The sequence below is a fragment of the Myotis yumanensis genome, unplaced genomic scaffold, assembly GCF_028538775.1.
Source record: "Myotis yumanensis isolate MYYU_CA2020_CCGP unplaced genomic scaffold, mMyoYum1.0.hap1 SCAF_3, whole genome shotgun sequence".
Taxonomy (NCBI): Eukaryota; Metazoa; Chordata; class Mammalia; order Chiroptera; family Vespertilionidae; genus Myotis; species Myotis yumanensis.
Window position 1 is genome coordinate 47,373,833 of NW_027223754.1, and position 15,072 is coordinate 47,388,904.

The window sequence follows — 15,072 nt, forward strand, 5'->3', positions numbered from 1 at the left end:
GTCATGCTGAAGGACTATAATAAATCAGTTCCATGAAAAAAATGTGAATGTATGTCACTGTATTAGCTTTAGGCCATTCAAAAGCAGCTAAGCCTTTGTTTTACCTAAAGAAAAGAATGTTTAATTTATAAGAACAGGTAGAAAAATGTTTATGCTATTTCTTAGTATTTTACTTGATGATTAATCTTTTGTTCGCTACTGGGTCTGATTAACTGTCACTCGGTGTGTAGGTCTTAGTTTTATTAAAGGGAATAGGAAGTGGCTAACACCTAAGCAATATTTTAGCTTGAGGGTAATGTGTTTTCTGGTTTCCACCCTGTCAGATTCTCACCCTGGTCCCCAGGGAGGTAAGAAGAGATTGTCTATTTGTCATATTTTGCCTAAAGCAAGTCCTGAAACTAGGATTCATACTGTTCATTTAACTGAGTGCTGATATCCATAGGTTTGCCAAGGGTCAGAATACAATCCATTAAAAAACAAAAGCTTAATACCTTTCTTTTACAAATGAAGTTGGATTTTGTATAAAGTAATGAAGCAAAAGGAAGATGGGGAATGTTTGACTCTGAAACAATTTTTTTTTTTGTAAAGCAGATAGAATCAGGCTTCAAATGGGTTTTTAAATTTTTAACTATTTTTTAAAATATATTTTATTGATTTTTTAGAGAGAGGAAGGGATAGGGATAGAGAAAGTTAGAAACATCGATGAGAGAAAAACATCAATCAGCTGCCTCCTGCACACCCCCTACTGGGGAAGTGCCCACAACCAAGGTACATGCCCTTGACCAGAATCGAACCTGGGACCCTTCAGTCTGCAGGCCGATGCTCTATCTACTGAGCCAAACCAGTCAGGGCAATTTTTAACTATTTTTAACGGAATTGGAAAATTTAAGATTCTGAATACCCCTCTCTGGACACAGGTGAAAAGGAACAGCATCATGTACAGAGAAAAAATAATAAGATTTTGACTTTTTTCAATATCTAGATTATAACAGTAAATATAAACTTAATCTGATAAAGTAAATTAAATATGACTTATTCCAAATACCCCCAGATGGTAGTTTCCACTAATAAAAATAGGTTGCTGACTGATCTTGCAGGGGTGCATTAACTATGGATTTAGTTACTAAAATTAATAATGATAGTATAATATTCAGAGATTAACAGAAGATTAAATCATAATTTGCTATATGAGGAAACTTTTTAAAATTAGAAATATCCCATATGTGTATTTCACACATAGTAAGTTTATGAATATATCATTTTTGTTGTTCTTCAAATCCAGGGATAAAGTAGTAGAAAACTTCTGTAAGATTGTGAAAAAGTTCTCACTCTCGAATTAGGTGAAAATATTAAAATAAGTACCCTAAACCATATGATTTATCTGTGACATAAACAGGAATTACTTCTACATTATTTATTCTCCATTGTCTTAAAATTTTCCTATAAGGAGTACTACAGCTATAATGATCCTTACATTACTTGTAAGAAAAGTCACATCATAATCTCTTCAACCACTTCCAAAAACAGTGCCTTGACCAGAATTCCCCTTGTCTGATAACATCACCACCAATGAACCAGGCTTAATATGCTGTAATATCTTTTATACCAATCCATCTGTTTTATATTTATATTAGAGGCCCGGTGCACAAAAATTTGTGCACTCGGGGGGGTCCCTCAGCCTGGCCTGTGCCCTCTCAAAGTCTGGGACCCCTCGGGGGATGACCACCTGCTGGCTTAGGCCCACTCTCCGGGGGTTTGGGCCTAAGCTGGCAGTCAGACATCCCTCTGGCAGCCCGGGAGCCCTCAGGGGATGTCCACTTGCCAGCAGGGAGTAGGCCTAAGCTGCAGTCGGACATCCTTAGCACTGCTGAGGAGGTGGGAGAGGCTCCCACCACCACCACTGTACTGACAGCTGTCAGCCTGGCTTGTGGCTGAGCAGAGCTCCCCCTGTGGGAGCGCACTGACCACCAGGGGGCAGCTCCTGCATTGAGTGTCTGACCCCTGGTAGTCAGTGTGTGTCATAGTGACCAGTCATTCCCAGTTGTTCTGCTGTTAGGGTCAGTTTGCATATTACCCTTTTATTATATAGGATAGAGGCCTGGTGCATGGGTGGGGGCCGGCTGGTTTGCCCTGAAGGGTGTCCCGGATCAGGGTTGTGGTCCCGCTGGGGTGCTTGGCCAGCCTGGGTGAGGGGCTTATGGCTGTTTTCAGGCTGGCCACAGCCCCTTTAGGGTGGGGGGTTCCCACTGGGGTGCCTGGCCAGTCTGGGTGAGGGGCTGAGGGCTGTTTTCAGGCTGGCCAAGCCCCCCTGGTGACGGAAGCTCCCAGCCTCTCCTTTTTTTCTTTTTATTCTGGGATTTATTTACCTTCTATAATTGAAACTTTGTAGCCTTGAGAGGAGCTCAGAGCCGGCTGGGCAGGCGGGAGGGAAGCTTGGCTTCCTCCATCAATAGGCAACCAAGCCTCCTGCTTGCTCCAGCTCCGTGGCTGCCAGCCACCATCTTGGTTGGGTTAATTTGCATATATTTGCTCTGATTGGCTGGTGGGTGTGGCTTAAGGCATAGCAAAGGTATGCTCAATTTGCATGTTTGTCTTTTATTAGTGTAGATTCCACTAGAGGCCTGGTGCATGAAAATTCATGCATTGGAGGAGGGGGTCCCTCAGCCTGGCCTGCCCCCTCTCACAGTCCGGGAGCCCTCAGGGGCAGGAGGTGACCTGGCGATCAGGGGAAGGCAACGCCACATCACACCTCTGCTGCTGCCACTGCCAGCAGCACAAGCCTTGGGTGGCCCTGGTTACCTGAGCCTCGGGCAGCCCTGGGTGGCTGGGCAGCTGACATCTGAGGCTTGCCGGCACCTCGGGCCGGCCCTGGGTGGCTGGGGGTGCTGAGGGGACTGGGGGGTCTCTGGAGGTGGGCTCAGCCTTGCTGCATGCCTGCCACCCTGGCGGGGCTGAGGGGATTGGGCGCCACCATCTTGTGGCTGTGGGCGCCGCCATCTTTGAGGGTGTGAGAGTCAATTAGCATATTCCCGCTTTATTGGCTGTGGTTGCCACCGTCTTTGTGATGGCATGAGGGTCAATTAGCATATTCCCTCTTTATTAGATAGGATAAATTGCCAATTTATGAATATTCTACCTTCATAATGATTTCTTAATCCACCAAATTTTTTCTAATTTCATCATCATATTACCATGTGGAGCAGGATAAGTTAATTCAGACTTTTCTAATAAGAAAAATAAACTTCTTCCTCTTTTCAAAATGTCAATACCTCACTACCACCATTCCAAAACGCCCAAATATCAACTCACTCAGAGTTTAAAGATTAAACCCTTTGTGATGTAGAGCAAAGTAGTTATTTGATAAATTGGTTGTTCTAATGAACCATCAGAGTCAATTGAGAAATAACTAGTGGAGGGGATTTTTGCATAGCAGTTAAAAAAGAAAAAAGAATGCTTGAAGAAGCAAGAAGTAAGGAAAAGTGTCTTAGTGAGGAAGTCATGTCCTGGTCTAAAAACAGATTGAAGGAGGAGAGAGAAAAAACATGGGCCTTTCAATAAGAGCAAGGATTCCAATGTTTGCCCCATGGGGAGACTTGACAAAGGACCACTATGTGGAACATTGCTGACAAGCCCTGTTATAAAATTTGACCTGCTTGCCTCTCTTTTCCTCACTCAAGTATTATGCTAGCACTAGCACACCACATAATGTTGTTTTGGTCAATGATGGACACATATACGATGGTGATCCCATAAGATTATCATGGTGCTGAAAATTCCTGTTGCCAAGTGATACTGTAGCCATTATAATGTTGTAGCACAGCACATTCCTCATGTGCCTGAGGTGATGCTGGCATAAGCAAACCTATGCTTATAATTGAACACAAGCATAGCACAGACAATTCTGTATAGTACATAATACTGGATAATGACAGCAAATGACTATGTGTTTACTGTACCTTTTATCATTATTTTAGAGAGTACTCTTTTTATTTATAAAAAAGAAAGGTTGCCGTGTAATGTGGACAGAAGCCTCATGCATCTTGTGTTTCTCAATTGCATTATTTTCTCTTGAGCTTGATTTAATTTTGTGATATTTTGTATAGAAATATGCAGTACAGGCTTGTAGCCCAGGAGCAATACCGTAGGTTATACCATATAGCCTAGGTGTGTATTAGTCTATACCAGGGGTCCTCAAACTACGGCCTGCGGGCCACATGCAAATACAATATTGTATTTGTTCCCGTTTTGTTTGTTTACCTCAAAATAAGATATGTGCAGTGTGCATAGGAATTTGTTCATAGTTTTTTTTAAATTATTTTTTAATTAATTAATTTATTTTTTTAAATATATTTTTTATTGATTTTTTACAGAAAGGAAGGGAGAGAGATAGAAAGTTAGAAACATTGATGAGAGAGAAACATCGATCAGCTGCCTCCTGCACATCTCCTACTGGGGATGTGCCCGCAACCCAAGTACATGCCCTTGACCGGAATCGAACCTGGGACCTTTCAGTCCGCAGGCCGACGCTCTATCCACTGAGCCAAACCGGTTTCGGCATAGTTTTTTTTTAAACTATAGTCTGGCCCTCCAACGGTCTGAGGGACAGTGAACTGGCCCCTGTTTAAAAAGTTTGAGGACCCCTGGTCTATACTATCTAGGTTTGTGTAAGTGCACACTATAATGTTTACACAACAACAAAATCACCTAATGACTAATTTTTCAGAACACATCTCCATTGTTAAGCAGCTCATGACTGTATTTTTACTGGATGGTGTCCTTGCTTCATCTAGTCCCTCTCTGGGTGACTATCTAGTAGGAAGGACACTGCTCTACGTCACAGGATTTCATTTAGTCTTCATCTCATAACACCCAGAACACCCTTAAAATCAGAAGAGGGCTGAGTTACCTGCCTAGTCTCTAACCTCCTTATATACTTGGGGAGTAGCTGAACTTATTCAACTAGAGACACCCAGAGCTCCATGATGTTTAATGATACATTGGGACATGTGTAGCTTTGATCATCTCTGATTTATCATCTTTTTCTTTTCCCACTGTTAAAGAATAAATTTGTAAAAGACCAAATTCTGACTCCATAAAAAATATAAAATGAACACTTGTCAAGGATTTTATTTAACTCATGAACTTATGAGGTAACCAGTGAAGTGTTACAACCACTTCAAAAGATAATTCAAAAAAGAGAGACATATAGGCCATGAAATGATTTTACGGTTTGAAGCAAAATCAACTCTTTTCCACAGGGATAGGTATGGGAAAGAGAAAAATGTCTTTCCAACAGACAGAATTTATTTGCATGCTAATGGACAAGTTATTTGCAGTGCTATCAATTATCTACAACTTACAGAGGTGTAAAATAGCTCAAAAGACTATGAAACGTGCAGATCCCTTAGATTTAGAAGCTGAATCTTAGATTTACACCAAAGGATGGTTAGCATATTTTGTAAAGAATCAGATAGTAATGGTCTCTGTCAGTTATTCATCTTGGTTTTGTTTTGTTTTGTCTTAGAACCTTTTAAAAGTATAACCATCCTTCAAAATTCAAATGTACAAAAGTAGGTCGCTAGCCCAGTTTGGTCCATGGGCCCTAGTGTACCTGACTCCTATTTTCAATATGTGTAGTTTATGATCAAAGTGTCAATAACTTTTTTGGTTCATTCCATAGTCTTTCACAAATCTTCTAACAGTATCTGGACCATTTCTTGTTTTGTTGCAGAATAATTCTTTGACGATGTTAATTTGGTCAACTCCTTCTCAAACAATTTCAATGGGTCCTTGCAGAATTAATTAAATTCAGACTACTCAGACCTGGCATTCAGGCCTCTCAATTCAGTTATTTGACTGCTGCAGATTTATTCCCTTGTATCTCTCCATGTATGAACCACTCACTTAAGTATGCCCCATTATTTAAGTATGCTCCATTTTCTCATTTCTGCACATTTTCATATTTTAACTATTACTTGACATTCTCTTCTTCTTTGGAAATCTTAGCCTTTCTTACAAGGCCTGTTTCAAGGGCTGTCGGCCCAATGATGTCCTTCTGATCTTTATCTAGAGAGGATATTCTTTGAGCCCTCCTAACATTAGCATCATTATTTATATCCCTCACTCTAATCTTCCCTCTAGTGAATCCTCTTTACCTACATATTACTTTCTGTCTTAGTCTGTTTGAGCTGCTATAACAAAAACGCCATAGACTGGTAGCCTTATAAACAACAATTTATTTCTTACAGTTGTGGAGGCTGGGACGTCCAAGATCAAGACATTGGGCTGATTCGGTGTCTGGTGAGGACCTGTTTTCTTATTCAGAGAAGCCCATCTTTTCACTTTAATCTCACATGGTGGAAGGGGCAAGACAACCTTACTAATATGTGGTCTCTTTCATAAGGACACTAGTCCCATTATGAGGACTCTGCCCTCATGGCGTAATCTCCTCCCAAAGGCCCCACATTCAAATAACATTACATTGGAGATTAAGTTTCAACATATGAATTTTAGGAGCACACAAACATTCGGCCTACAGCACTTCCCATTTGATATTAGATTTTGTTCTTATTTACATAATCTAGGCCTTTGGAAGATTAGCTGCTCAATAAGCATTTGTTGTGTTATATCACATTTCTTCTTTTTAATTTGCTAGAATCAGGCTTACTATTAACTTACCGAGATAACTTCAAAGTGTTTGTTCCCTTTATATCATTAGCCAGGCTGGAATCTATGGGAATTTGCTTAATATTCTTGTATTAGTTATCTATTGCTGCATACCCAATTGCCTCAAAATTTATTAGCTGAACATTAAAATAAAATTTATGACTGCTGGGCCGGTGTGGCTCAGTGGTTGAGCATAGACCCATGAACCAGGAGGTCGTGGTTAGATTCCTGGTCAGGGCACACACCTGGGTTGTGGGCTCAAACCCCAGTAACGGGTGTGCAGGAGGCAGCCAATGGATGATTCTCTCATCATTGATCTTTCTCTCTCTCTCTCTCCCTCCCTCTGCTTTCCTCTCTGACATCAACAAAAATGTAAGAAAAAGGAAATTTATGACTTAATGGGTTCTGTGCATGAGATGTTTATGTTGGGCTTCGCTAGATTCTTTGGCTCATGGTCCCTCTCAGTGCTACAGTGAAGATAATGCCAGGACTGTAGTCCCTCACAAGTTCATTTGGGGAAAGATGCCTTTCTATTTTTTTTTTAATTGTAATTATCTCTGCCTTTTATTTATTTATTTTTTATTGCTAAAAGTATTACAAAGGGTATTACATATGTGTCCTTTCTCCCCGCCCCCCCCGCCCACCCCCCCGGCTCATGACAATCCCCTGGCCTCCCTTACCCCCCAGTGTCTTATGTCCATTAGTTATGCTTATATGCATGCATACAAGTCCTTCGGTTGATCTCTTACCCCCCTCCCTCCCGCCCCCCAACCCTCCCTGGCCTTCCCACTGCAGTTTGACAATCAGTTTGAGGCAGCTCTGCCTCTGTAGAAAGATGCCTTTCTAACCTCACTCATGTGATTTGCAGGATTCAGTTTCTTGTGGGTGGCACTGAGGGCCTGTGTTCTCACTGGTTATTGGTCAAAGGCCTTCTTCCATTCTTTGTGCCTTCTCTCTAGGGAGCTTATAAGATGGCAGCTTGCTTCATAAGAGTGAGCAAGTGAGAAGAGCTGAGAGAGAGAGAGAGAGAGAGAGTTAGTTTTAGAACCTAATCTCAGAAGAAGCCACATTCCATTACGTTTGCTGTATTCTATTTGTTAAGGGCAAATCTCCAGGTCCAGCCCACAGTCAAAAGAAGAGAATGCACAAGGAGGTGGGATCATGGGGGGCTATTATAGAGTCCGCTTGTTCCAATTCTCTCTACTTCAGTTTAAAACCCCTCAGGTGATAGTAATAATGTTGAAGCCACCAAATTCAGAGGATTGCAAGATGAAGACACTTTTATAAATTCAAGATGCTGTGGAATGTTAAAGGTGGCCTCCACATATAAGAAGACCACGGGAAACCCTTTTCTGTTGAATAAAAGAGATTATCAGATAGATTATATTGATGGAAAAAGCCTAAATGGATCTTTAACCAAAATTTAAGTCTACTAAAAATAAAAAAAAATGTTTGTGTGTGAATTTCTCCCCTTATTATTTAAGCCTCTGGCTTTTGGAAACTTAGACTTCTTTTCTCTTGTCTCCCTATGGTGTTGCATATTTAAAACAGACATACTTGCATCTTAAAAGAGAAAGTAATTTTACAACAAAGAAAAGGTTCACAGTCCTCACAGAGGTCTCCAGTTTTGGAAGATCTCTTCCCTAGCCATGTATAAAGTGACTATTTCATATATATATATATATATTAGGGCTATGAGAAATTATCTTTAAAGTGACTGGTTAACTGAGTTTAATCACCATGGGTTACACTCTTATTGCTACAAAAATTATTGCAACTGTAGTATATCATTATTCCAGTAGATGGCAGAAGCACATCATGCACCAAATTGGAGTAACCTAGAAAACCTGTCTATTGAAGGCATCAACAAAGGTCTCAACCTGTTTTAAAAATCTGCCTTTGTTGTTTGGGACACCGTGAATGTAGAGGAAATTGTATTGTTCCATCACAGACACCTCTGATTCAGACAGGTATTGTTGATATTCTACAGAATTAAAAAAAATAATTCATAGGAATAAGTGATCTCATGCAGAATTAAGTCATGCCTGTGTGTTAATCTTGTCAATTCAATCAGCCACCTTTTCCTTTTTAAAAATAAAACAAACTGGGTATAATATGGAAATGATTTTAATTTAAAAAGGCACATCGTACTTTTTAATTATAAACCATGAGCATCAGTTACATAGATAGTGGTGTTTGGCAATGAGAATGAAAAGACACAGAAAGACATATTTATATTCGATTGTTATTTTTCAGTTATGTGATACCAGCATTTTTCAAAGGATGTACACATTATTGCACATATTGTAATTTGGAGAGCATATATGCTTAATAATTCCATTGCTATTTTTGTCTGTTTGTATTTTTGCTAACTTGACAATAGTGTAATTTAAACCAAGAACATTATGCAGTGATGTAATTACAACCACTGAAAAATAAGAGTGGTGAAATTTATATTCATGCAAAATAACATAAATTAGGCAAAATTCAGGTAATTTCTCTGGCAATGATGCTATAATGGAAAAGATATACACAACCACAATTCAACAAGGTAAATCTTGGTTTTCTTTTTGTTTTCACTATATAAAATGAGATGTGTTCTCTCAAAGAAAGAAAGAAAGAAAGAAAGGAGGGAAAAAGGAGATCCTAGTAATATATATTGATAATAATGCCCATTGCTTTCTTGGTTCTTTTGGCTTCAGCAGAACATTAAGTCTGGTCCTTCCTGTGAGGCTCCTACCACCAGGTGGGGGGCTCCCCTCCTGAGACAGGCCACCTCTAGCCAGATAACTATTGAGAGTTTGCTGGTGATGCTTTGAGTGGGAAGACCTGCAGGATTTTAGCTACATCTGACTTCGGTCGTCAGATCTGAGAGCTGCAGCCACAGCATATAGGTAGACGCATACTGAGATTCATAGCTGGGAAATTAGAGCAAGACTGGGTGAGCTGTGAGATTGATGTGGGCAGTTCAGGAATTAGTTTTTGAATAGAGGCTATAGGCCTGGCTACCTTCTCAGTGTGGTGTTTTGGAAGCCTTTCTGTATAAAGGAATTAGCTAAAAGGAGTGCATTACATCGATGCCTTCAGGGACTGTCAATCTACAAAGTCCTCACTGACTGTTTCCTGAGTTTTGCTGATAGCTCAGACCCAATTAGATTGTAAACGGGATCTGGGTTACTTTTTGCTTAATACATTATCATACATATGCTTATGGTAAAGCTTTACTGGCATTTTCTATCCATTGTGGACATCTTTCAAGACAACCATTTGACTGGGCATTTTATTATCTCAAAGTGCTTGGTTTTGCAGTACAGTTTTAGAGAATTTAGTGTGTCTTTGCTTCCTCATTAGTTAAAAAACTTGAATCTATTTTAGCACTAATCCTTGGAGTACCTTATTGTTTCCCTTTCCTTCTCCAGAAGAAATGTTGATTTCCCTGAGTAGATTTTTACATATCTATGATGTTTGTTTATCAATTTTTCAACCCCATAGATATTTTTAAATAGCTAAGAAACTAGTTTCATTCAAGGCTTTGATAACCTATAGTATGCATACCCATCCATTTATTTTTTACATTATGCATATTTGTCTTCATTTTAGGATCTTTATGAAATCAACTTTGCAAATACATAATTGTTTATCACAATACAAATTAGCTTAAAATAAGGATATGCTGAGAATTAGAATCTTGAAAACTTCAGCAAAAGGAAAAATCAGATTTAAAGAATGTAAGACCTTGTAGAGAAAATGGCATCAGAGAACTTAACCTATATGTTTTTAACATCTGACATTATTAGGAAAGACAAAGGTATTAATTTTGATTTACCGTATTTGATGTTAAGGAAAGTGTTAAGATCTCTATCCATGTCAGTTTCAGTGAAATATTTATACTTTCTTTGTTGAAGACAGCATTTGGGCAGAGAAGCTCTTTGATGCTGTGTTTTGGCCTCAATCTAACTGTAAATACTTTTTTGATTTTGCTACTTAGAGATGCTGACAACAGGGCTGTAATACTGATTCCTACCTCCATTTCCTTTCATCACTCTTCTCATTTCTCCAGTGACACCATCACTTGGAAATTTGACTTTTAAAAAGCCTTGGGTGACTTAAAAAAAACAAAACTTACCAGGATATTTTTTCAACTCCTCCCAATTTTCAGTGTTTTTTGGTCTTAGCTCTGCTCTATGTCAAAGTATATGCTGTCAACCCATCTTACTTATCCCTTAGCTTCCTCCTATCTCACAAATACAAATGCCGCCATGTAATTCCAAAGAATAGCATTATAGTCTTATGCCTTCATTTGTTTCTAAAGGATTTATTAATTTTTATGCTATTTTTCTGCTGCTCATTTTAGCTTTGCAATTTCTGAATGTCAAGCTTCTCTTTTTCCGTTCATTATCTCTTACATAATTTTATTCAAATATTTTATAAATATTTACCAAATACATGGTGAATATAATAGTGAAAAAAGCTGATACAATCCATATCCTCATTGAACTTCAAGGTAAAAGAGCAGATTGACATTAAAGACATAGTTAAAATCCCATAAGCGCTCTGGATGTCTGTGAGAGCAAGACCTAGTCTCAGAGAAGAACCAGGGCAGGCATCTCTTCCAATTACCAGGGAAACATTACAAATTAATTTCAAACTTAGTGCATCAAACAAGCTCCATTATGTTTAGAGATTCAGTAAGGCAAGCGATGGTACAGGGGGATGACTGGGTAGCACTCAGAGCATAGAGGTTGGAGTCATCTGAAGAACATTCATTCACATGTCTGATGCTTGATGCTGGCTGTTGCCTAAGATCTTAGCTAGAATTCTTGGCCAAATGGCCAGAACACCTACATAAGGCCTCTGCATATGTTTATGGATGACGACTTCCAAAGGTGAGTGTCCCAAAAAAGCCAGGCAGAAGCTGCATCCCGCCCCTGCCCCCCTTTTTTAAACCTAGTTCCGGAAGTAATATAGCATCATTTCTGCCATTCTTTATTGGTTGAAGTCACAAGCCAGCCAAGGTGCAAAGATAAATACACTCTAGCTCTTGAGGGACAAGGGACAAAGTTCTGGGAAATAACGTGAGACAATCAATACTGCTATGCTGTGGCCATGGTTGGAACAATGAAACCCGACACAGTGTCTTTGAGAGAGTGATATTTAAGTTGACTCAGTTTGAAAGGGAATAATTTGAAAAGGCATTATAGTTAGAGGAAGCAGTCTGAGTGGCTTAACTGAAAAAATGAGTGTCAGTTTGGATCATAGATAGTGAAGAGGTAACAGGGGGAGATAAAACTAGTCAGGTAAGGCCTTGCAGTTCTTGCTAAGAGTTCAGACTACTAGCAAGGCCTTATAGGTCATGTTGAAGATATATAAACCTCACTGTAAAGGCAATGGGAGACCATGGACTGGTTACAGTTTGCGAATGACATGATCAGATTTGTGATTATAGATATCAGGCTGCCAAACTGCAAGATATAAGTATAGGCATTGTGGTCAGTTAAACAATAATCACAGTGATCCAGGTAAGACATAAAAGTGGCTTGGACTAGGATGATGGCCATGAAGATAGAGTCAAGTAGATAGATTTGAGATATAATTAGTTGGAATAAGCGATATTTGGGAAATGTAAAGGGCAAGAAGGCGGTCAGATTTAAGAATATTTCCCAGGTGTTTTGCTTTGGAAACGGTATATATGGGAAGACTTGAGTATTCAGGAATAGGTCTTGGGGGGAGAAGATCATGAGTTAAGTTTTATAGATATTGAATTTTAAGTGTTTTTGAAAGCTATACTGCGATGTGCAAGGATAAGTAGATTGATTATATGGTTCTGGAACTAAGGAGGAATGAATTAGAAATTTGTGAATCTTCAGCATATAGATGGTACCTATAGCCATGGATTAGACCAGACTGGGCATTGATAAAATGGGAAACAGTTTCACAAATTAGGTTATTTAAAGAAAAAACAATATTTCATCAGGAAAAAAGGAAAGAAGAGTGGCTTGGGGAAAGGAATTTGACTTTTCTTACATTTTATACTTCTCAGGGCAGGAGCCATGTCTTTACAGGATGGGCTGAGATATAATTAGAAGTAAAATGGGTAGAATTTTGGACATAGTTTGACTGTACAGGATCTCTTTGCAGGGACCATTTTCTACAGAACATGAGAAAATTCATGTACATGAGTCTGGAAAATAGTAAATTAATGAACAGTGAAGAATAATTAATTAATTATTTATTTTTTAAGAATAATGTGTTTAATTGGAAAAAAAGGCCTTCTTTTCACATAGGTTTAGTTTTATGTATTGTAAAACAAGAAAGATGCTCTCTAGATAAGAAAAAAGTAAAATTATATTTAGAGTAACGGTGAACAATGAGAACTCGCTATACAAATTTGTGAGACTGAATTCTGAAATTATGCTCAATAAAACTCTATAGATCCATAAATTTTCTGTGAGAGAAAACATTTTCTATATTCTGCAATATAGAAGAGTGGGTTTTGAGAAGAGTGTGTCAAGGTCTTTGAAACCCTTCCCTACCCCTTTGACTATGAATAGGTGGGAAGACAGGAAGAGCTGTAACAGTGTGTCATCCAGCTATGGGGGTAGCTATGTTTGATCACATTTAACCAGCTAGGTGTCTTCACTTAAATCTGGAAAAATAAATGGCCACCTAGGTGTCTGGAGCTAAGCTGTCATATGTCTTAGTGACCAATAAAATACTTCTGTTAATATGTGTTGTTTCCTGTCTCTTGAAATATTGTTTTTAAGCAGTTGATTATCTTGAAGAGAATGGGAGTAATTATAAATAATGACCCCATTAATAAAGTAATTTTAATCCTCAGGACCCCAGAATGTTGTATTTTCTTAGCAAAAAGTGACTGAACGCTTTGTTAATAAGCACTATCTAATGTGAACAGGTTTAATATTTTCCAATTTATATCAGTGTAAGGGAAATTCTGAAGATGTAACTTACCACTGAAGTAATTACTTATAAATTTCAGTACTAGGAAATTGTGATTGGAAAGTTAATTTTCTATAGGGTTTATTCATTCATTTGTTTATTGAATATCTACTACCTGCTATGGTTCTAGGCCAGGGGTGGGCAACCCCTGGCACGCGTGCCAAACATGGCATGCCAGTAACTTTTGCTGGCACACGAAACCCTCTCTTATAATCTTCCATTTACAATTTTTTTCTTAATATCGACTTTTTTATTTTTCAGATAAATTCAGTGTAGGTGCATCTTAGATAAATAAATAATTTTTCATAACATGTATACATTAAAAAATAAATGTATTTTTCATCATCATATACTGTGTTTTTGTCACTCAAATAAACTTTATTATTTCTTCAAGGTTCTTCACATACATACACCTTAAGAGATATCAAGTAGGTGTAACATGTTCTCAAAAAATTAGGGTTGGCACGCAGAAGAATTTTGGGTCAGAGATTTTGCTGGTTTTGGCATGCACTCACAAAAAGGTTGCCCACCCCTGGTTTAGGCTCTTGAGGTCTAAGAAAGGAGCACAGTAATTAACATTAAGGATCACTCAGTGAAAGAAAGGAAAGAGTCTGGAACTGCCCGATTGTAGTTCAGGGTGTTATGAGAGTACAAAGAAACATTACCTAATCAGAAGCTTTCCCTGATGCCCCTTGTCTAAAGGAAGTCAACTTGAACTGATCCTACATAAGACAATAGGTGTTACTATCTGTAGCATTTTTCTTTTAATATTGAAAATGTCCCAGAAAGGAGTAATATGGTTCCTTAGTATGAACGAGCTAATACTTCACTTTTTTATGTGATGGGTAGGTAGGATCCGGGTCAGTAGGACACTGTATATAAAGAATGTGTTGAAAAAGTCACAAGACAGGTTTCAGCACAGAAAGAATTTTAACTGCTAGATTCTACACTGTCAGGTATGTGCTTAGTGCCTGAATGTGAGTCATCACCAGTGGTTCTCAAAACCATGAGTATCTGACCAGGAGGACTCCTTATAGCAGAGTGCCAGGCTCCAGGTCTGGGGTCGGGCCCAATAATTTGTATTTTTAACCATTTTCTATGTAATGTTGATGTTGATGCTTCTGGTCCCAGAACACCCTGTGAACCACTGAATTAGATATATCCTTGTCCTCAATGAGTTTATAGAAAGGTGGAGGAGATATGTAAATAAATAGATATTAATGATACAGTGTAATAAATATAAAAAGAAGTGAAGATTTGAGCTCTTACAATCAACAATCAGACTCATCTATATATATAAAAGCCAAGCGACCAGAACGACCAGAACAACTGGCCAACCAGCCCGATCGGGGGTGGGGCCGGCCACTCCCCCCAACCCCAATGGGGGGGGTGGGGCAACCAGCCAACCTCCCGTGGCCCCTCTGCCCGGCCGGCTGGACCCCACCTGTG

The 15,072-nt window shown here is 39.0% G+C and overlaps 1 long non-coding RNA gene across 1 annotated transcript in view; it reads right to left on the minus strand.

Annotated features, from left to right (window-relative positions):
* LOC139004967 (uncharacterized) overlaps nucleotides 1-15,072 on the minus strand; it is a 49,180-nt gene that overhangs the window by 11,833 nt on the left and 22,275 nt on the right. Inside the window, exon 2 of the long non-coding RNA XR_011470633.1 lies at nucleotides 7,515-7,676. This is a non-coding gene — a long non-coding RNA (uncharacterized lncRNA). The remainder of the gene's footprint in view (nucleotides 1-7,514; nucleotides 7,677-15,072) is intronic.